We start from the raw sequence: 24,568 nt of genomic DNA on the forward strand, positions 1-24,568 counted from the left end.
CACACACACTGAGAAAGAGACACACACACACACAGAAAGAGACACACACACTGAGAAAGACCCATACAAACTCAGAGAGAGAAACACACACACTGAGAGAAATTCACACACTGAGAGAGACACACCAGCACTGTGACATTGACGCACAGACCATAATAGAGACACACATACCGAGAGGCACACACACACACACTGAGATACACAAACACATAATGTGAGAGAGACACACACACTGAGAGACATACACTGAGAGAGGAACACACACTGAGACATAAACATGCACACTGAGAGAAACACACACGATGAGACAACACACACACAATGAGAGAGACACTAAAAGCATTGATAGAGACACAGACACATTGAGAGACACACACAGACATACTGAGAAATGCAAACATACTGAGAGAGAGAAGCACACACAGAGAGACACACATATACTGAGAAAGACACACACATACTGAGAGACACAGACACCCACCACAGAGACACACACTGAGAAAGATGCACAGACACACTGAGAGAGAAATACATATACACCAAGAGAGACACACACACACACACTCTCTGAGAGACACATACACTCTGAGAGAGACACACACACTGAGAGAAACACACACTGAGTGAGACACACAAACAGTGAGAGAAATTCACACAATGACAGTGACACACACACTGAGAGACAGAGACACATGCATTGAGAGACAGACACTCACACACTGAGAGACAGACCCACACACATTCAGAGACACACACACACACACACACTGAGAGAGACACACACACACTGAAAGAGAGTCCCACAAAATTAAATAGAGTAACATACACACTGAGAAAATCACACACACTGAGTGAGATGCATACACACACTGAGAGAGACACCCAGAAACATTGAGAGATACACACACTCTCAGAGAGACACACATGCACATCCTGAGTGAGAGAAACACACACGGAGAGAGGTATACACATATTGAAAGACAGAGACACATACACAGTGAGAGAGACACACACTGAGACAGGGACAGACACACATACTGTGAGAAAGACCAACACACTAATAGAGGGAGACACACACACAGACAGACTGTGACACGCACACTTAGAGAGAGACACACACACACTGAGAGACACCCACCCACACACACAGAGACACACAGAGTGAGAAACATTTAGAGAGAGTCACACACACACTGAGACACACACACACACTGAGACAGACACACATTCTGAGATAAAAACAGACACAAACACTGAGAAAGAGACACTTAGAGACACACACACTGAGAGAAAGACACACACACACACGAAGAGAGAGAAACACACATTGAGAGAGAGTCACACACATGAGAGACACACACTGAGAGAGACACACACAAACTGAAAGTAAGACAAACACACACTGAGAAAGAGACACACACACTGAGAAAGACACATACAAACTCAGAGAAACACACACACTGAGAAAAATTCACACACTGAGAGAGAGACATCAACACTGTGACAGTGACACACACACCATAACAGAGACACACACACTCTTAGAGAGTCAAATGTACAGTGAGACAGACACACACACACTGAGAGACATCCCCCACACAGAGACACACACAAAGACACACACATTGAGGGAGAGACATTCACAGACTGAGAGATAACTGATAAACATAAAACTAAAACACACCCAAACTGAGAGACACATACACATAGAGAGAGAAAAATACATACACACACTGAGAGACACACACACACAGTGTGAGAGAGACACACACACACGCTGAGAGATAAACATACATGCTGAAAGAAAAGGACATAATGAGATACACACACAGACAATGAGAGGCACACACACACACAATGAGACACACACACAGACAGAGACACCAATGAACACACAGAGACACATAGAGAAAGACATATTCAGAAAGTCACACACACATGGAGACACACACTCTGAGATACAAGCAGACACAAACCCTGAGAATGAGACACATAGAGCCACATGAGAGACACATAGACAGACACACAAAGAAACACACACACTGAGAGAAAGACACCCACACACAAAGAGAGAGAAACATACATTGAGAGAGAGACACACACATACAGAGAGAGACACACACACAGTGATATATTCAAACACACACTGTGAGAGAGACACACACACTGAGAGACACACATATTGCACTTATCTCACATGCAAGTAAAATAGTGCTCAAAATTTTCCAAGCCAGGCTTCAAGAGTACGTGAACCATGACCTTCCAGATGTTTAGGCTGGATTTAGAAAAGGCAGAGGAACCAGAGATCAAAATGCCAACATCCGTTTGATCATCAAAAAGCAAGAGAATTCCAGAAAAAAAATCTAATTTTGCTTTATTGACTGTGCCAAAGACTTTGTGTGGATCACAACTAACTGTGGAAAATTCTTCAAGATGGGAATACCAGACCAACTGACCTGCCTCTTGAGAAATATACACGCAGGTCAACAATAAACAGGTAGAACTAGACATGGAATACACTGATTCCAAAGAAGTAAAGGACTACATCAAGGCTGTATATTGTCACCCTGTTATTTAATTTATATGCAGAGTACATCATGAGAAATGCAGGGCTGGAGGAAGCACAAGCTGGAATCACAACTGCCGGGAGAAATATCAATAACTTCAGATATGCAGGTGACACCACCCTTATGGCAGGAAGTGAAGAGGAACTAAAAAGCCTCTTGAAAGTGAAAGTGGAGAGTGAAAAAGTTGGCTTAAGGCTCTACATTCGGAAAACTAAGATCATGGCATCTGGTGCCATGATTTCATGGCAAATAGATGGGGAAACGGTGGAAACAGTGACAGATTTTATTTTTGGGTCTCCAAAATCACTGCAGATGGTGACTGAAGCCATGAAATGAAAAGATGCTTACTGCTTGCAGAAAAGGTATGACCAATATATATTAAAATGCTAGACAGCACATTAAAAAGAAGAGACGTTACTTTGCCAACAAAGATCCGTGTAGTCAAAGCTATGGTTTTTCCAGTAGTCATGTAGGGATGTGATAGTTGGACTACAAAGAAAGCTGAGTGCTGAAGCATTGATGCTTTTGAACTGTGGTGTTGGAGAAGACTCTTGAGAGTCCCATGGACTGCATGGAGATCCAACCATTCCATCCTAAAGGAAATCAATTCTGAATATTCTTTGGAAGGACTTATGTTGAAGCTGAAACTCCAATACTTTAGCCACCTGATGTGAAGAACTGACTCATTTCAATAGACCCTGATGCTGGGAAAGATTGAAAGCAGGAGGAGAAGGGGACAACAGAGGATGAGATGGTTGGATGGTATTACCAACTCAATTAACAGGAATTTGAGTAGACTCTGGGAGTTGGTGATGGACAGGAAGGCCAAGTGTGCTGCAGTCCACAGGGTCGCAAAGATATGGACAAGACTGAATGCCTAAACTAACTGACTGAGGAGAGCTGAGCTAATGATAGCTATCCTAAGGAGGAGATAGCTATCCTATCCTATCCTAAGGATAACTATCCTAAGGAGGAGAGTTGAACTATGGAGAACTAAGATAAGCAGAGTTAAGCTAATGACAGGAGAGCTATGTTAAGGAAATCTAAGCTAAGGAGAGCTGAGCTAATGAGAGCTATCCTAAGAGGGGCTCTGCTAAAGACAGCTTGGAGGGCTGAGCTTAGGAGAGCAAAATGAAAGAGAGCTAAGCTAAGCAGAACTACAGACAGCTGAGCTAAGGACAGCTAAGCTAAAGGGAGTTAAGCTAAGGAAGGCTGAGCTAAGGAGAGTGAGGAGACACCAGGTTTGGTAGCTTCTCTGGCTCATTCTACTCTAATGTACAACCAAGCATGACAAAAACACTAAGACAACAGTAACCATCCTAAAAGAGGAGGGAATATACCTTGCAGCATGGAGGCTTTTCTCTGTAACTACAGCCTTCAAACTATTGCTGATGTTCATCTGATATTCACAAGGCCGCTAGACTCAACATGATATCTACCCTTCAACATGTCAGGAGTCATACATCAAGAATAATAATAATACTATTAAAAACAAACAAAAACCAAAACAAAATGGGGACACACTCAGGAAGTAAACATCACCAGGTAAATACAACTCCAAGTGCTTTCAAAAACCAAAAACCCTATGAATTGTGTAAAAATCCCATGAACAGTACTCAACAGGGATTCTTATCAGAGATACAAAATCTAAACTGCCACAAGACGTCAAATCTGAGCACTGGAAAAGGCCACCATGGAAAATGGTCCAGACCAGAAATGGTAGATTAACATTATCAATGGGAAGAGCCAGTATAAAAATCACTGTCCATGTGATTTTACGGAGACAAAAGTGACAGTATGACTAGGCCTCTCCACTCCTAGGATACTTCAGAAATACACAGATTTTGAAAACCACATGCAAGAGAGCATGCACTGCAGCAGCATTCACAATGCCCAGAGATTAACATGAAGAAAGTACACAGGATGCAGAGATGAATGGATCAAGGAATGGAATTTGGGTTCATGATGGAATATGACTCAGGCATTGAAATAATGGCATTGTCAGAGGTACAGAAAAGTATGGTGATAATCAGACTCAGTGAAGAAAGGCAGATGAGAGCTGTGTCACAGCATTTACCCTTCAAACGGGACAGACAATATTGCTGCCAGTGAGTACACAGACTGAGGTAAAATGGGTTCCCATCAGTGCTGGGAACACCCTGATGCTTAGCAAAGGGGATGGGTGAGAGGGAGGCTTACATTGGTAGGCTGAAATTCACAGATTCCCAATAATACCTGTCACATACATAATCTTCAGGGACCGACTTAGCAAGAGTGATGTACTATACAATTTCTGAGAGCAGGTCAGAGGAAATAACCACTGCTGAATGCCTCTGTGTACTGGTGTAAGGGAGCAAGACTTGATACAGCCACAACAAAAGCAAATCAAACAAGAAATATGAACAACAAATTTGCTGCTCAAGAAACAACAAACTCAAACAAGAAATATGAATGACAATAAAACCTAGAATGAAGTAGACACAAGCTTTAGGGGTGGGGGGCCGAGCTTCCTCTAGCTCATTCTACTCTCATTTACAAGCAGAAATTGCTCATAGCTCTAAAGATACAGTTACCATACTAACAAGAAGAGAGCCCCCAGAAATGCTGCCGTCTGGTGGCCCATTTCTGGAGCAGCAACCACATACCTTAAGCTAATAGACACTGGTTATTCACAAGGCGACCAGGCTCTAGATGACACCTACCCTTACAAAATGGCCATGGGTAGCATGCTGAAATAAAAACAAGAACAAACCATACGATCAGAAAGGAAACTTAAGCAGCTAAATACCAGTCAATGCTTAGAAAGAAGCCTCTGGAAATGCACCTCATTTGCTTTATTATCAGTGATATGAAAAATTAAACTGCAATGCAATATCACTAGTGAGAAATAAAACAGGCATTATCCAAAACTATATAGACAGGAAAGAGTAGAGCAGTATTAGTAAAGGGGTACCTTATATGCCACTGGTGGTAGATAAGCGATCAGAACATTCATGGGCAAGACTGTCAAAGTGCCTTGGACTCAAAAAATGGGACAGATGATGTCATGTGGCACTTCCAATCCCAGAGAATTTGAGAAACCAACAGACCATGGAAAACACATGCCCACACCCCCACCCCACAAACATGCATTGCAGCAGCATTCACAATGCCCAAGAGATGAAAGGAAAGAGAATCATTGGCTGCAAACGAGAAGAGAAAGATATTGGACATAGAGACAAAACAAAATATGACTCTGACATTAGGAAAAGGCAAAAAAAAAATGCCATTTTTCAGGGATATGCAGAAATCTAGAGTGAATCACAGTAAGTAAAAAAGGGCGAATTAAAGACAAATCACAACATATACCTTCCAGAGGGTATTAAAAAACCATACTAATAGCAATGAGTATCCAAACAAAAGTGAAATGGACTTACATTCCTGGTAAGAAAATTACAGTTAGCAAAGGGTGAGAGGCCAGAAGGTAAAGCCTGGAATAAAGTTATACCCACAACTACCTATATGATTCATAATCCACATAGACCTCCTGTATCAAGAGACATGTACTCGGCAGATTCTAAAAGATAACTCTGACAATAACGACAGTGAATACCTCCAGTTATCTGTTGAAAGGAAAGAGAAACTGTTTCCCTGCAACAACTACACTGGTGTAAACGGTCTTAAATAAGAAATAAAGTTAGATTTAAACCTCAAAGGCTAAAGAGACAAAAACTTTTGATGTCATCCTGTGCCTCATTCTACTCTCATTTACAACCAGGCCTGGGAGTTGGTGATGGGAGGCCTGGCGTGCAGAGATTCATGGGGGTGCAAAGAGGCAGGCACGACTGAGCCACTGACTGAACTAAACTGGGATAACCGCACAGGCTGCTGTTACCATAGCAACAAGAGGAAGAAATGAAAAAATGCTGCCGCCTTGTGGACATTTTCTCTAACAGCAACCTTAAACTGCTTGCTGCTGCTGCTAATTCGCTTCAGTCGTGTCCGACTCTGCGCGACCCCATAGACGACAGCCCACCAGGCTCCCCTGTCCCTGGGATTCTCCAGGCAAGAATACTGGAGTGGGTTGCCATTCCCTTCTCCAATGCATGAAGGTGAAAAGTGAAAGTGAAGTTGCTCAGTCCTGTACGACTCTGAGCAACCCCATGGACTGCAGCCTACCGGGCTCCACTGTCCATGGGATTTTCCAGGCAAGAGTACTGGAGTGGGGTGCCATCATGACTGCACTATTCACAAGAGTGCTGAGCTCCGAAAGATACCCACCCTTAACAAATTTCCAGGAGTCCCAGAGGGGAAAATTAATAAAGTAAACACAGGAGAAGTTAACAGGAAGAGGATATGAACAGGTAAACACAGTTCCCTGTTTTCTTTAAAAAAGCTCATGACAATTTGCACATAGGGTGAATTCTAAGAGATACAGACATCTACGATGTGAGGACATTATCACCTCTGCCTGAGCATGGAAAAAGGCAACTGTCAAATGCTGAATATGGCATCAATGGTAGAGTAACATTAGTACACTGGATGCTTTAGGGTACTGGTGGAATGGATCTGGTAAGAGCCACTGTGAGCATGACTAGAAGAGTCCACTCCCATGAGAGAAAAATAAATAAATAAATAAAGAGGTAGAGACGGTATGATTAATTAGATCCTCTACTGCACTACTTCAGAAATGAATAGGTTTCGGACACCACACACACCAAACAGGGTCCTGGTGCGCCATTTTAAACATTGAAGAGATGAAAGTAAAGATAACATACTTGGAAAGAGCAATGGATAAAGAAACGTGATATAGGTATAGAATTAATTTTGAATCAAGGACTGAAATATGAACATTGGTCATCTTAACAGATAGAGATAAATTCAGAGATCATCACACTGAGTGAAGGAAGGTCGATGCAAGAATCATCATGGGATTAAGTGGAGAGGTGTGATACAAAAATTCAGAACAGTGAGACCCCACACAAAGGTGACATGGACATCCAACCTGGAAAGAAGCTTAGGGTTAGTGGAGGACCCTGCTTGACAGAAGGGATATATCTGGCACTTGGTATTAATTTCTTGCACAGATACATATAAAATACAGAATCCACATAAATCTACTTCACCAAGACAAAACCCATTCTAATAACATGTAGGTGAAAGCAAGCACAGCTGAACATCTAGTATTCTCAATGTCATGGAACAATGATCTGTTCACGTAAAACAAATGCGTCCTTGTCAATCAACTTAAATAGAATAGGAATTTTACTTAAAATCCAAGAGTGAGGAAACATCAGGTTTGGTGGCATCCTCTGGCTCATGCTACTCGAATGTATAGTCAGGCCTGACTAAAACTCTCAGGCAGCAGAGGCCATCCTTATAGAGGACAGGATAAAGAAGCTTTGCAGCATGGAGGCTGTTCTTTGTAACCACAGCCTGAAAACTATCACTGATGGACATCTGATATTCATAAAGCTGCTGGACTCAACATGATACCTACCCTTGAACACATCAGGAGTCACACACCCAAAATTAAATAAATAAATAAACACACACACACACACAAATGAGACACTCTCAGGAAGAAAACATAAACAGGTAAACACAACTCAAGTGCTTTCAAATAGCAAAAAGCCCATGAACAGTACTTGATAGTATAACACGGCCTCTCCATTCCTAGTTCAGTTAAGTTCAGTCACTCGTGTCCAGCTCTTTATGTCCTCATGAACCACAGCACGCCAGGCCTCCCTGTCCATTGCAATATCCTGGAGTTCACCCAAACCCATGTCTGTTGAGTCAGTGATGCCATCCAACCATCTCATCCTCTGTCATCCCTTTCTCCTCCTGCCCTCACTCTTTCCCAGCATCAGGGTCTTTTTATTTATTTATTTTTTAAATTTTATTTTATTTTTAAACTTTACATAATTGTATTAGTTTTGCCAAATATCAAAATGAATCCGCCACAGGTATACATGTGTTCCCCATCCTGAACTCTCCTCCCTCCTCCCTCCCCATACCATCCCTCTGGGTCATCCCAGTGCGCTAGCCCCAAGCATCCACTATCGTGCATCGAACCTGGACTGGCAACTCATTTCTTACATGATATTTTACATGTTTCAATGTCATTCTCCCAAATCTTCCCACCCTCTCCCTCTCCCATAGAGTTTATAAGACTGTTCTATACATCAGTGTCTCTTTTGCTGTCTTGTACACCGGGTTATTGTTACCATCTTTCTAAATTCCACATATATGCATTAGTATACTGTATTTATGTTTTTACTTCTGGCTTACTTCACTCTGTATAATAGGCTCCAGTTTCATCCACCTCATTAGAACTGATTCAAATGTATTCTTTTTAATGGCTGAGTAATACTCCATTGTGTATATGTACCATAGCTTTCTTATCCATTCATCTGCTGATGGACATCTAGGTTGCTTCCATGTCCCATCAGGGTCTTTTTAAATGAGTCAGCTCTTTGCATCAGGTGGCCAAAGTATTGGAGTTTCAGCTTCAACATCAGTCCCTCCAGTGAACACCCAGGACTAATCTCTTTTAGGATGGATTGGTTTGATCTCTTTGCAGTCAAAGGGACTCTAAAGAGTCTTATCCAACACCACAGTTCAAAGGCATCAGTTCTTCTGCACTCAGCTCTCTTTATAGTCCAACTCTCACATCCATACATGACTACTGGAAAAACTATAGCCTTGACTAGATGGACCTTTGTTGGCAAAGTAATGTCTCTGCTTTATAATATGCTGTCTGGGTTGGTCATAACTTTCCTTCCAAGGAGCAAGCATCTTTTAATTTCATGGCTGAAATCACCATCTGCTGTGATTTTGGAGCCCAGAAAAATAGTCAGGTACTGTTTCCACTGCTTCCCTGTCTATTTGCCATGATGTGATGGGACTGGATGCCATGATCTTAGTTTTCTGAATGTTGAGCTTTAAGCCAACTTTTTTCACACTCTTCTTTCATTTTCATCATTTTATTCCTCTTCATTTTCTGTCATAAGGGTGGTGTAATCTGCATGTCTGAAGTTATTAATATTTCTCCCAGCAATCTTGATTCTGGCTTGTGCTTCCTCCAGCCCAGCATTTCTCATGATGTACTTTGCATATAAGTTAAGTAAGCAGGGTGACAATATACAGCCTTGACGTACTCCTTTTCCTATTTGGAGCCAGGTTGTTGTTTCATGTCCAGTTCTAACTGTTGCTTCCTGACCTGTATACAGATTTCTCAAGAGGCAGGTCAGGTGGTCTGGAATTCCACTCCTAGGATACTTCAAAAGACACAGGTTTTGAAAACCACATGCAAGAGAGCATGCACTGCAGCAGCATTCCCAATGTCCAGAGATGAGAGTAAACAAAGTACACTACACAGTGAGGAAGAGATGAATGGTTCAAGGAATGGGATTCGGGTTCATGAAGGAATATGACACACACTTTCAAACAAGGAAATAATGTCGTCAGAGGTACAGATAAGTGATAACCAGAATCAATGAAGAAGGGAAGATAAGAGCTGTGTTATAGGATTTACCTTTCAAGTGGGACAGACAAGATTGCTGGCAGTGAATACTCCGACCAAGATAAAATGGACATCCAGTGATGGGAACTTCCTGATGCTTAGCAAAGGGGATAGGTGAGAGGAAGTCTTACATTGGTAGGCTGAAATTCATGGATTCCCACAAATACCTGTCAAATATATAATCCACAGGGACTGATTTAGCAAGAGTGATATACTACACATTTTCTGAGAGCAGGTCGGAGGAAATAACCATTGTTGAATGTCTGTGTATTGGTGTAAGGGAGCAGGAATTGGAATAATCTAATAATAAATAGCCACAACAAAGGCTACAAAAAGCCACAACAAATAATAAATAATAAAACAGCCACAACAAAGGCAACAATGTTCATCACCTTCCTCAAAAAAGAAATATGAACTACAATGAAACCGAGTAGGAAGGAGACACAAGCATTCAGGGGCTTCCTCTATCTCATACTACCGTCATTTACAAGTGGAAATGCCACATACTTCTAAAGATGCAGTTACCATGGTAACAAGAGGAGAACCCAAAGAAATGCTGATGCCTTTTCTCCACACTCAGGAACAGCAACCTTGAACCCTGGGCTGATGGATACTGACTATAAACAAGGCGTCTGGGCTTTAATGACAACTACCCTTAGAAAATGGCCAGCGGTGGCACACCAAAAAAACACAAACAAACAAAAAAAAAATGGGCACAAATCACATGATTAGGATGGAAACATCAACAAGTAAATACTTAGTCAATGCTTAGAAAGAAGCCTCTGGAAATGTGCCTCATTTGCTCTATTATCAGTGAATTGAAAAGTTAAAGTGCAAGGCAATATCACTAATGAGAAACCAAAAAGGCCATTATCCAAAACTCTACAGACAAGAAAGAGTAGAGCAATGTTAGTAAAGAGGACCCCTGTATGCCATTGGTGGGAGGTAAGTGGTCAGAGACTTATAAGCATAACTGTCAAAGTGCCTTGGAATCACAAAATGACACAGATGATGTCATATGGCAGTTCCACTCCCAGAGGATTTGAGCAATCAACAGATTGTGGAAAACACATGACAACACCCCACCTCCACAAACATGCCCAGCAGCAGCATTCACAATGCCCAAGAGATGAAAGGAAAGAATCGCTGGCTGCAAATGAAAAGAGAAACATATGGGACATAGAGACACAAAAAAATATGACTCTGACATTATGAAAAGGCCAAAAAAAAAAAAATCCATTTACGGGGATATGCAGAAATCTAGAGCGAATCACAGTAAGTAAAGAAGGGCGGATTAAAGAGATATTACAACATAGGCCTTCCAGAGGGGATTAAAAAACATATTGATGGAATGAGTACCCAAAGAAAAGTGAAATGGACTTACATTCCTGGTAAGAAAATTACATTTCGCAAAGGGTATTGGCGGGTGAGAGGCCAAAAGGTGAAGGCTGGAATAAAGTTATACCCACAAATACCTATGCAATTCATAATCCACATGGACCTCCTGTATCAAGAGGCATGTACTCAGCAGATTCCAAAAGATACCTCTGACAATAGCCACAGCTGAATTCCTCCAAGTATCTGTGGAAAGGAAGGTGGAACTGTTTCCATGAAACAACTAAAACGGTGTTGATAGTCTTAAAAAAATAAAGTTTCACCTAAAAAAAAGATCAAAGAGTAAACAACCAATACTTTTGGTGACTACCTGTGTCTCATTTTGCTCTCATTTACAACCAGACTTGGGAATAACACAGAGGCTGATGTTACCATGGGAATAAGAGGGGGGAATGAAGAAATGCTGTCGCCTTCTGGACATTTTCTCTAACAGCAACCTTAAAATGTTTGCTGATGGCCACACTATTCACAAGAGTGCTGAGCTCCAACTGATACCCATGCTTAACAAATTTTCAGGGCTCACAGAGGGGAAAATAAGTAAAGTGAACTTGGGAGAAGCTAACAGGAAGAGGATATGAACAGGTAAATGCAATTCCGTGTTTCTTTAAAAAAGCACATGACACATAGGGTGAATTCTAAGAGATACAGACATCTAAGCTCTGAGGACATTATCACCTCTGCCTGAGCATGGAAAAGGGCCACTGTCAAATCCTGGACATGGCATCAATGGCAGAGTAGGATTAGTACAGTGGATGCTTTAAGGTAATGTTTTAATGGACCTAGTAAAAGCCACTATGAGCATGACTAGAAAAGTGCACTCCCATGAGAGAAAAATAAATAAATAAAGAGGTAGAGACAGTATGATAAATCAGATCCTCTCCTGGAGTATTTCAGACACAAATAGAGTTCCAGTATCACTCACCACAAACTAGGTCCTGCCACATCATTCAGAACATCAAAGAAATGAAAGTTAAGATAGTGTACTTGGATAGAGGAATGGATAAAGAAGTGTGATATAGGTCTGGAATGAAGTTTGAATCAAGGATTGAAATTTGAAAGTAGGCCCTCTTCACCGATAGAGATAAATCCAGAGATCATCACAATGAATGAAGGAACATTTCTAGAAACATCATAGGATACAATGGAGTGGTGGGATACAGAAATCCACTGCAGTGAGCACCAACACAAATGTGACATGGACATCCAACTGGCAAGAAATTTAAGGGTAGCCAAGGACCTTGGTGGATGGAAGGGATACATCTGGAACTTGGTATTCATTTCTTCCAACAGATACATATTAAATACAAAATCCATATAAACCTATTGCAGCAAGAATTGTAGACAAAACAATTTCTAATAATATGTAGGGAAAAGCAAGCACAGCTGAATACATAAAGTAGTCTCAGTGTCTCAGAACAAGAATCTGTACACGTAAAACCAACTCATCGTTGTCTTCAACTTAAAGAGAATAGGAACACTTACTTCAAAGATCCAAGAGTGAGGAGACATCAGGTTTGGTGGCATCCTCTGGCTCATTCTACTCTAATGTACTTCCAGGCCTGACAAAAACTCTCAGACATCACAGACAATCCTAAAAGAGGAGCAAACAATAAGCGCCTTGCAGCATGGAGGGTTTTCTCTGTAACAGCAGCCTTAAAAGTATCATTGATGGACATCTGATATACACAAGGTCTTATTGCTGGACTTGACATGACACCTACCCTTGAACATGAAAGGAGTCACTCATCAAAAAAAAAAAAAAAAAAGTGAAAAAAAAATCCAGGACACTCTCAGGAAGAAAACATCAACAGTTAAATACAGCTTAAAAAAAAAAACAAAAACAAAACAGAATCACTTAATATTCCCAAGGCTGCTGGGCTTTACATGATATCTGTCTTTCAAAAATTGCTAACTGTCTTGTGTGAATGAAAAATGTCAAATAGCACACCATATCTGGAAGAAAATACCAACAGGTAAATACAGTTCTCAGTATTTCTTTAAAAGCACATGAAATACACTCATTATACTGAATTACTGAGAATTCTTTTGGGTTCACCTCTTTGTGATCCCAGGAAGCATAGCCCACCAAGTTCCTCTGACCATGGAATTTTCCAGGCAAGAATTCTGGAGTGAGTTATCATTTCCTCCTCCAGGGGATCTTCCCAAATCACATCTCCTTTGACTCCTGTCTTTGCAGGCAGATTCTTAATGACAGTGCCACCTGAAAAGCCAAGTGTATTATTATAGATACATAAACTATACTAATGAGGTATCACCTCTGAGTAGTGAAAAACTATCAAATACTATACAGAGAAGACATGGTAGAGGAACATTTTTAAAGGGGAATCTTTATGGAATTAATGAGATATACTTGGTAGGAGCCATTATAAATGTCACTACAAAGTGCCTTTTAAAGAATACAAGAGACTGACCATATGACCTGACAGCTCCACTCCTAAGAGTATATATTAAAAAAAAAAAAAAAGGAAGAAGAAAAATATATTTGGAATAAAAACATGTAAGTCAACCATGTACTGCAGAAAGATTAACAACATCCTATAATGGCCGATACTCTTGCCTGGAAAATCCCATGGACAGAGGAACCTTGTAGGCTGCTGTCCATGGGGTCGCAGAGTCGGACAGGACTGAGTGACTTCCTTTTCACTTTTTACTTTCATGCATTGGAGAAAGAGATGGCAACCCACTCTAGTGTTCTTGCCTGGATAATCCCAGGGATGCGGGAGCCTGGTGGGCTCCTGTCTTGTCAGTTCGCACAGTCGGACACAACTGAAGCGACTTAGCAGCAGCAGCAGCATACGTGAAAAACCAGGCTTCCCTTGTGGCTCAGCCGGTAAAGAATGAGTTTGCAATGCTGGAGACCTGGTTTCGATCCCTGGGTGGGGAAGATCCACTGGAGAAGGAAAGGGCTATTTACTCCAGTATTCTGGCCTGGAAAATTCCATGGGCTGTATAATTTATGGGGTTGCAAAGAGTCGGACATGACTGAGTGACTTTCACTACCACTACTATACATGAAAATCAAGAAACTGATGCAGCCACTATTGAAAACAGTAAGCAGTTATTTTATAATAATCATAATAATTTTTTTTTTTACTGAAGGGTAATTGCTTTACAGAATTTTGTTGTTTTCTTTGAAACCTCAACATGAATCAGCCATATGATACATATATCCCCTCCTTTTGAACCTCCTGCCCATCACCTCCTTCCCCGGTATAGAGTTTTTTTAAACTCTAAAAATACAGTTACTATATGATCCAACAATAACACTACTGGGCATATATCCAGTAAGATGAAAACTCCCATCAGAAAAGTGATATGCACAACAGTGTTTATAGTAGCACAATGTACAGTAGCAAAGACATGGAAACAACCTTAAATGCCCATAGATAGGTGAATGGATAAAGACAGATATATTATGCATGCAATGGAATATTAGCCATAAGAAAGAATAATATAATGATATATTTTTTTCAACATACTAAATAATTCAGAGAAAGACATGAGGAGCTTAGGTGGGTTCAGCTCACCTTGACACATCCTTTGGACCTCAGTTCATAGGAGATCTTCATCCTTTCCTCCTGGGTATCTAGAGTCAGCTGTTCTATAACAGCTCTAGAGCCTTGTGGCTTCCGAGTCACCTTAGTCATTTTGAAGACTCGCAGTGGTCTACTCCAGAGCCCCTCAGATCAGATCAGTCACTCAGTCATGTCTGACTCTTTGCGACCCCATGAATCGCAGCACACCAAGCCTCCCTGTCCCTCACCAACTCCCGGAGTTCACTCAGACTCACATCCATCGAGTCAGTGATGCCATCTAGCCATCTCATCCTCTGTTGTTCCCTTCTCCTCCTGCCCCCAATCCCTCCCAGCATCAGAGTCTTTTCCAATGAGTCAACTCTTCGCATGAGGTGGCCAAAGTATTGGAGTTTCAGCTTTAGCATCATCCCTTCCAAAGAAATCCTAGGGCTGGTCTCCTTCAGAATGGATTGGTTGGATCTCCTTGCAGTCCAAGGGACTCTCAAGAGTCTTCTCCAACACCACAGTTCAAAAGCATCAATTTTTTGGCGCTCAGGCTTCTTCACAGTCCAACTCTCACATCCATACACGACCACAGGAAAAACCATAGCCTTGACTAGATGAAGCTTTGTTGGCAAAGGAATGTCTCTGCTTTTGAATATGCTATCTAGGTTGGTCATAACTTTCCTTCCAAGGAGTAAGCATCTTTTAATTTCATGGCTACAGTCACCATCTGTAGTGATTTTGGAGCCCAGAAAAATAAAGTCTGACACTGTTTCCACTGTTTCCCCATCTATTTCCCATGAAGTGGTGGGACAGGATTCCATGATCTTCATTTCCTGAATGTTGAGTTTAAGCCAACTTTTTCACTCTCCACTTTCACTTTCATCAAGAGGCTTTTGAGTTCCTCTTCACTGCATATCTGAGGTTATTGATATTTCTCCTGGCAATTTTGATTTCAGCTTGTGTTTCTTCCAGTCCAGCGTTTCTCATGATGTACTCTGCATATAAGTTAAATAAACAGGGTGACAATATACAGCCTTGCCAAACTCCTTTTCCTATTTGGAACCAGTCTGTTGTTCCATGTCCAGTTCTAACTGTTGCTTCCTGACCTGCATACAAATTTCTCAAGAGGCAGATCAGGTGTTCTGGTATTCCCATCTCTTTCAGAATTTTCCACACTGAGCACCCCTATATATACCCTTCCCCAGGTGGCCACACCCTTACACTTTATGAGGTCAGCAAGTAACTTCCACAGCCAATGGTGGCACTGAGTGAGCCTTGACATCACAAAGCCTCATCCTGACACGTCTAGGGGAGGATGGGGAGCAACTCAGAGAAAGTTGACCCCTCCCAATTCTTTTAACCACACCCTCTAGCTTCCTAGAGTTTGGGGCCACTTTTTAAATTTCTTATTTTACATGCTCTTTGTCCAGAAGCTTAAAAGGGAAAATTTACGTAACTTTCTTTGTAGTAAACCTCCTGCATGGCTGAATAGACAATAAACACGGAATTATAAAATGACAATTGATAAACATTTGGAAGATAGCTGACAAATGATTCATTTACCTCATTTATGCAGAGTCCAAAGTTAAAATAAGAAAAGAAGATGAACAATGCAATGGAAAAGAATTGTGAAGTAAACAAGAATACAAAGAAATACAAATTACCCAGAAAAAAAGAGGACAATTACCAAAAACCAGGAAGAAACGTCAAACCTACTTGGTAATATAAGAAATGCAAACAAAAACAATAATGGAATGTGATTTCTCACCATGAAAATTGCAAATTGCCAAAGTTCAATGAGAAAGTTAATATATACCAAATTTTTCCTCCAAATGGAGGATGACGAATTGGAAAAGGAGTGTTTCAGCAGTGTTGTGAAAGCATAGTGTGATGCAACTTTCTGAAGGACAATATATTATCTAGTAAGTTTATAAATACATAGAGCCACTTAGCAAGATCCTGTTTGGAATTTACATTTCAGAAATATATCTGCAATTTCACCTAGATTATATATCTAATGCTCACTTAAAAAAAAAAATTCCCCATCATCCTAGGGAATTTCTTTGGTACACTTCCTTACACTGTCCTTCCACATGCAACCCCTGTTATCAGTTCTATTAGTGTAGATTACTTCTGCTTCATTTAGAACTTCCTTTAAATGGAGCCTAGAGTATGTACACATATAGTTGCTTAACAGTGTTGTGTTGCTTTCTGCTGTACAGCAAACCAAATTAGGTGTGCAATGTATAAACCTAACCTCTTTCATTTAATTTCCTTCTAAATTTAGGTCATCACAGAGCATGGAGGATAGTTCCCTGTGCTACATAGACAGTTCCTATTAGTTATCAAGACATTATTTTCCAAAATATACAAACAGGTATGTAGCCCATTATTAAAAAAAAAAAAAACAAACTCTGTAAAAAAACAGGCAGATCTAAATATACATTTCCTCAAAGAAGTCATACAGATGATGAAAAAACACTTGAAAAGAGGCTAAGTTCAGGTTAGTCACTCAGTCGTGTCTGACTCTTTGTGACCCCATGGACTTCAGCACGCCAGGCCTCGCTGTCCATCACCAACTCCCGGAGTCCACCCAAACTTATGTCCATTGAGTCAGTGATACCATCCAACCATCTCATCCACTGTCATCTGCCAGGGTCCTGCCCCGGCTGATCCAGGGTATTTGAAGCGGGGATGGCGTCGGCGAGGGTCAGGATACAATAGCTTCAATTAGATATTAATTAAAGATATAAAGAGTAATAGAATAAGGATAGCTCAGTAGGAAAATTCAGTGGAGAAAAGAGGCTGAGTAGCTTGGTTTATGTGGGAGACCAATAAAACTTCAAGACAAGAAGTTTGCACCACTTACGTAGGCCGCAGGCGTCCTACCATTTTCCCGAAGGAGAGGAGACACTGAGGCCTCCCCAGTCAGGTCTTAGAAGCCCAGGCATAATTAGTAAGCATGGCGGGTTCCGCGCTCCAGATGGAGATTCAACCAGAGTGAGAGAGAGAGCGACATGGGGAGACCAGTATTTCGAGAAACTGATCCCAATTCTTTATTTTCCATGATCTACTTTTATACACTGAGATGTTATGCAAAAGTCACGCGGGGTCAGCAGTCCTGACTTTCATCAAAGTCAGGTGCTTCATACAAATGTATACAGAGGTCTTAGGGGTGTTACATCATCTTCTGGCCAGGGGGCCTGCTGACAATTTATGACCCTCTCCTTGTGACAGTGGTCAGTCAACCAGGACACTTATTTCTCCAGGGGTGATTATTCTTAAAACAGACACTACACAAATAAAGTTACATTCCTATAGGGTGAGGGTGTAGTGGGTTTTAGTTAAGCAAAGAATTTACTTAGCCTAAGGTCTAACGTGATTAATATCAAAGGTTTATACTTATTTCTTCTATATATTCATTAATGTGTGTAAGGGCAGGGGATATGGAGACTTAGCAACAAATATTGGCTCAACAAATGAAAAACCCTTCACCAATACAATTTCTAATCAGCCCATTATACTTATACTAATAGTTTTCTAACTTTTCTAAGGAACCTCTTTTTAGAAGGTTTAATGCATCTCATGCCTCTCACGGTTGGGAGGCTGTGAGCAATCACATGTGGCCGGACAAGCCTGTCAGGCAGGCTAGAGAACCTTCAGAGGAGTTTGTAGGTTAAAACACTCTTGTCACACCCAGGAGTTTTTATTAACTGGAGCTCTAGTTTAACTTCTTCTCCAAAAGAGGTGGTGGGGGACAGCCCCCCATAAAGTCAGAGATGTAGGTGAGAGCACAAAGTGGTAAAGTAGGCAGGCTCTGGTTATGGGGATAGATGCTCGAGGAGTTCCAGGGGGACTCCTAAAGCTCGATCCCGCCTTTGCGTATGTCGAGCCTCCTTCCTCATGACCTTTGTCATGGGTGGAGTACCTCACTCTGGCCCACAACAGTCGTCCCCTTCTCTGTCTGCCCTCAATCTTTCCCAGCATCAGGGTCTTTTCAAATGGGTCAGCTCTTTGCATCAGGTGGCCAAAATATTGGAGTTTCAGCTTAAACATCAGTCCTTCCAATGAACACCAGGACTGACCTCCTTTACGATGGACTGATTGGATCTCCTTGGAGCCCAAGGGACTCTCAAGAGTCTTCTCCAACACCACGTTCAAAATAATCACTTCTTCAGCACTCAGCTTTCTTTACAGTCCAACTCTCACATCCATACACAACTACTGGAAAATCATAGCATTGACTAAATGGACCTTTGTTGGCAAACTAATGTCTTTGCTTTTTAATATGTTGTCGAAGTTAGTCATAACTTTTCTTGCAAAGAGTAAGTGTATTTTAATTTCATGGTTGCAGTCACCATCTGCAGTGATTTTGGAGCCACCCCAAAATAAAGTCAGCCACTGTTTCCACCAATTCCCCATTTATTTGCCATAAAGTGATGAGACCATGATCTTAGTTTTCTGAATGTTGAGCTTTAAGCCAACTTTTTCACTCTCCTCTTTCACTTTCATCAAGAGGCTCTTTAGTTCTTCATCACTTTCTGCCTGCAGAAAGGGTGGTGTGGTCTGCATATCTGAGGTTATTGATATTTCTTCCAGCAATCTTGATTCCAGCTTGTGCTTCCTCCAGCCCAGGGTTTCTCATGATGTACTCTGCATATGAGTTAAATAAGCATGGTGACAATATACAGCCTTGATGTACTCCTTTCCCTCTTTGGAATCAGTCTGCTGTTCCATGTCCAGTTCTAACTGTTGCTTCCTGACCTACATACAGATTTGTTAAGAGGCAGGTCAAGTTGTATGGTATTTCCATTTCTTTCAGAATTTCCCAAAGTTTATTGTTATTCATACACTCAAAGCTTTCAGCATAGTCAATAAAGAAGAAAAAATATGTTTTCTGGAACTCTCTTGCTTTTTCATGACCCAGCACATGTTGGCAATTTGACCTCTGGTTCCTCTGCCTTTGCTAAAACCTCCTTGAACATCTGGAAATTCATGGTTCACGTACTGCAACAGAAGCAGTCTCTAAAGATGCGGTCAAATTACACGGCATTTGTAAAAGTAAAAGCTTCAATATAAGTAAAAAAGCAAGAACCACATATCAGAACCAAGTTATATGTTAAAATTCAAATAACAGAAGATATTTTATAGTAAAAGAAGTAGCACACCCTGATATTTTATCTCCTGGCCCAGGAACTCAGAATTCTGAGCTAATGGTAAATGAGATCATGGGCGATTTTTTCTTTGTTTGTATGTTTTTGTCTAGCAAATTTACATTTTCTGTTATGTACATGTATTATTTTTTAAATAAACTTATACAGTATTTTTTTAAGTATGTGAAGAATGCATCTGGATTGTATAAGTTACATTCATAAGAATTCTTCTATTTCTCCATGAGATGGCAGCATAACCACAGTAAATATTTCTTCATACACACATATACATATGAGTGAATACATTCGGATTTTATAAATTACATTCGTTAGCATTTTTCTGATTCTGCTTGAGAGGGCATCATATGCATCCGTTCAGTTCAGTTCAGTGGCTCAGTGGTGTCCGACTCTTTGGAACCCATGAATCGCAGCACGCCAGGCTTCCCTGTCCATCACAAACTCCCGGAGTTGACTCAGACTCACGTCTATGGAGTCAGTGATGCCAACCAGCCATCTCATCCTTTGTTGTCCCCTTTTCTTCCTGCTGCCAATCCCTCCCAGCATCCTAGTATTTTCCAATGAGTCAACTCTTCGCATGAGGTGGCCAGAGTATTGGAGTTTCATCTTTAGCATCATTCCTTCCAAAGAAATCCCAGGTCTGATCTCCTTAAGAATGTACTGGATGGATCTCCTTGCAGTCCAAGGGACTCTTAAGGGTCTTCTCCAACACCACAGATCAAAAGCATCAATTCTTTGGCACTCAGCTTTCTTCACAGACCAATTCTCACATCCATACATGACCACTGGAAAAACCATAGCCTTGACTAGATGGACCTTTGTTGGCAAAGAAATGTCTCTGCTTTTCAATATGCTACCTAGGTTGACCACAACTTTTCTTCCAAGGAGAAAGCGTCTTTTAATTTCATGGCTGCTGTCACCATCTGCAGTGATTTTGGAGCCCCCAAAAATAAAGTCTGACACTGTTTCCAGTTTCCCCATCTATTTCCAATGAAGTGATGGGACCAGATGCCATGATCTTCGTTTTCTGAATGTTGACTTTTAAGCCAACTTTTTCGCTCTCCTATTTCACCTTCATCAAGAGCAGAGTAAACATTTATTCATACCCACATATACATATGACAGAATACATCGACATTTTATGAATTGCATTCATAAGTATTCTCCTATTTCTCCAACAGACGAAGCATAAGCACAATAAATATTTATTCACACCACATATACTCTGGAGAGTCTCTTGGATTGCAAGGAAATCAAACCAGTCAATCCTTAAGGATATTACTCTTGGATATTCACTGGAAGGACTGATGCTGAAGCTGAAACTTCAATTCTTTGGCTACCTTATGTGAAGAACTGACTAATTGGAGAAGCCCCTGATGCTGGGAAAGACTGAAGGCAGGAGGAGAAGCAGACAACAGAGGATGAGATGGTGGGGTGGATCCACCTACTCGGTGAATCTGAGTTTAAGCAGGCTCAGGTAGTAGGTAATTGGACAGGGAAGCCTGGCAGGCCACAGTCCACGGGGTCACAAAGTGTTGGACACGAGTGAGCAACTGAAGTGAACTGACGAACATAGATAAATAAAATCCTAATACAGACTCAAAATGGACATACTATACCAAGAGTGCTTTGTAAACTCCTTTTAATAATATATTTTGGGTAATAACCATAGATGAATACCTCTATGTATGGTTAAAATGATACAAGGTACAACAATAAGACCATTTGAGTCAACATGCATGGTCAGAGAGATGATCATACCAAGTGAAGTGAGGCACACAGGGAAACATATATACCAAATAATATCATTCAAACGTAGAATCTAAGATATGACACAAATGAACATATGTATGAAACAGAAAGACACTCCTAGATATAGAGAATAGACCTACGGCTTCAAGGCAGAGAGAATTGGGGGAGAAATGGAGTAAGAGACTGGGGTTAAGAGATGTAAAACAGAGTATATGGAAGGGACTGCAGGGGATGCAGGTTCAAGCCCTGATCAGGGAACTAATCCCACTTGCTGCACAGTGTAGCCAAAAAAAAAAAAAGATTAAATAAAAGAATGTGTGTGTATGTGTATTCATACACAGTGTATATATATATATGTCTATAACTGAATCATTTGCTGTAAAGCAGAAATTATCACATTATAAATCAACTATACTTCAGTTAAAAAGTGGTGTGACTGAGGAAAGAAAAGATTGCTATATTTCATTGTGTGTAAAGTTAATATCCAAAGAAAATTGCTGTAAACAAACATGACTCACTACTTAATGGCAGGCTTGCTGAGATACTTAAGGAGACACATACTGAAATGCACCAAGGAAAAAGATTGATTGTTGATTGGATAGAGGGATGGACAAATGGATAGATAGGTGACAAAGAAAGTATTATAAATAGGTTACAAAACCAGACCTCTATATATGCTGTGTAAGAGACCCACCTGAAACCAAGGGGCATATACAGAGTGAAAGTGAAGGGCTGGGAAAAGGTATTTCATGCAAAATGTGAGCAACAGAAATTAGGAGTAGAAATACTCGTATCAGATAAAATAGACTTTGAAATAAAGGGCATTAAAAGAGACAAAGAAGGCCACTACATAATGATCAAAGGATCAATCCAAGAATAAGATGTAACAATTATAAATATATATGCACCCAACATAGCAGCACCTCAATACATAAGGCAAATGCTAACGAGTATGAAAGGGGAAATTAACAGTAACACAATAATAGTGGGAGACTTTAAGACCCTACTCACACCTAAGGATAGATCAACCAAACAGAAAATTAGCAAGGAAACACAAACTTCAAGAGATACAATGGATCAGTTAGACCTAATTGGTATCAAAAGAACATTTCATGCCAAAGCAATGAATTTCACCCTTTTCTCAAATGCACATGAAACATTCTCCAGGATAGATCACATACTGGGCCATAAATCTAGCCTTGGTAAATTGAAAACAAAACAAAACAAAAAATCAATATCATTTCAAGCTTCTCTTCTGATTACAATGCGGTAAGATTAGATGTCAATTACATTAGATGTCAATTACAATGCGGTAAGATTAGATGTCAACTACAGGGAGAAAGAAACTATTACAAATACAAACATATGGAGGGTAAACAACATGCTTCTGAATGACCAAAATGTAACAGAAAAAAAATCAGAAAATAAATGAAAACATGCATAGAAATAAATGAAAACAACAACACGACAACCCAAAAACTTTGGGATTCAGTAAAAGCAGTGCTAAGGGGAAGGTTCATAGAAATACAAGCTTACCTCAAGAAACAAGAGAAACATCAAATAAATGACCTAACTTTACACCTAAAGCATCTAGAAAAAGAAGTGAAGAACCCCAGGATTAGAAGAAGGAAAAAATAATAATAAAAATTAGGGCAGAAATAAATGAAAAAAAAAAAAAAAGGCAAAGTACATGATAGCAAAAATCAGCAAAAGTAAAAGCTGGTTCTTTGAAAAGATAAATAAAATAGACAAACCATTAGCAAGACTCATCAAGAAAGAAAGGGGGAATAATCAAATCAACAAAATTAGAAAGGAAAATGGATAAATCACAGCAGACAACACAGAAATACAAAGGATCATAAGAGACTACTATCAGCAGCTATAGGACAATAAAATGGACAACTTGGAAGAAATGAACAAATTCTTAGAAAAGTATAACCTTTCAAAACTGAACCAGGAAGAAACAGATAATCTCAACATACCCATCCCAAGCATGGAAAGTAAACCTGTAATCAAAAATCTTCCATCGAACAAAAACAAAGCTCAGGACCAGATGGCTTATTCACCCTCCTGGTTACCCTGGACACCTGGAGAGAACAAGAGAGGGAGCACAGAATGACATTTGTTTGGGGAAGAGGGTGAAGATGGATGGGAATGATGGTTTCAGGAGGAGTGTGAGCAGAGAAGGGCTATGTGCCAGGCAAGTAGAGGGAAGGGGGTCTCATGGGGTAGTGTCAATGGGCAAGAGGAGCTTGGGTGGGTTCAACTCACCTTGACACTTTTGTGGACCTCAGTTGACAGGAAGTCTTCATCTTTTCCTCCTGGTTATCTGCAGTTGGCTGTTCCATAAGTGCTCTAGAGCCTTGTGGCTTCTGAGTCACTTTAGTCATTTTGAAGACTCCAAGTGATCTGCTCCAGAGCCCCTGAGCACCCCTCTATATACCCCTCCCTAGGGGTCCACAGCATTATGCTTCATGAGATCAGCAACTCACTTCCCCAGCCAATGGTGGCCCTGGCTGAGAATTGACATCAGAAAATGCAATCCTGACACCTCTAGAGCAGAATGGGGGGCAACTCAGATGATTTGATGGGGAAAATGCAGCATTTTTAATGGCCCTTAGGAGCCCTCCAAACTCA

At 40.7% G+C, this 24,568-nt stretch overlaps 1 protein-coding gene across 1 annotated transcript in view; it reads right to left on the bottom strand.

The window, feature by feature from the left end:
• The window catches only part of LOC133243829 (zinc finger protein 280B-like), a 65,533-nt gene extending 41,177 nt beyond the window's left edge, over window positions 1–24,356 (bottom strand). Inside the window, exon 1 of the mRNA XM_061410558.1 lies at window positions 24,203–24,356. The gene's annotated coding sequence lies outside the window, so the exon portion shown is untranslated. The remainder of the gene's footprint in view (window positions 1–24,202) is intronic.
• Between the last annotated feature and the right edge of the window lie 212 nt (window positions 24,357–24,568).

Source organism: Bos javanicus, chromosome Y, assembly GCF_032452875.1.
Source record: "Bos javanicus breed banteng chromosome Y, ARS-OSU_banteng_1.0, whole genome shotgun sequence".
NCBI classification, from domain to species: domain Eukaryota; kingdom Metazoa; phylum Chordata; class Mammalia; order Artiodactyla; family Bovidae; genus Bos; species Bos javanicus.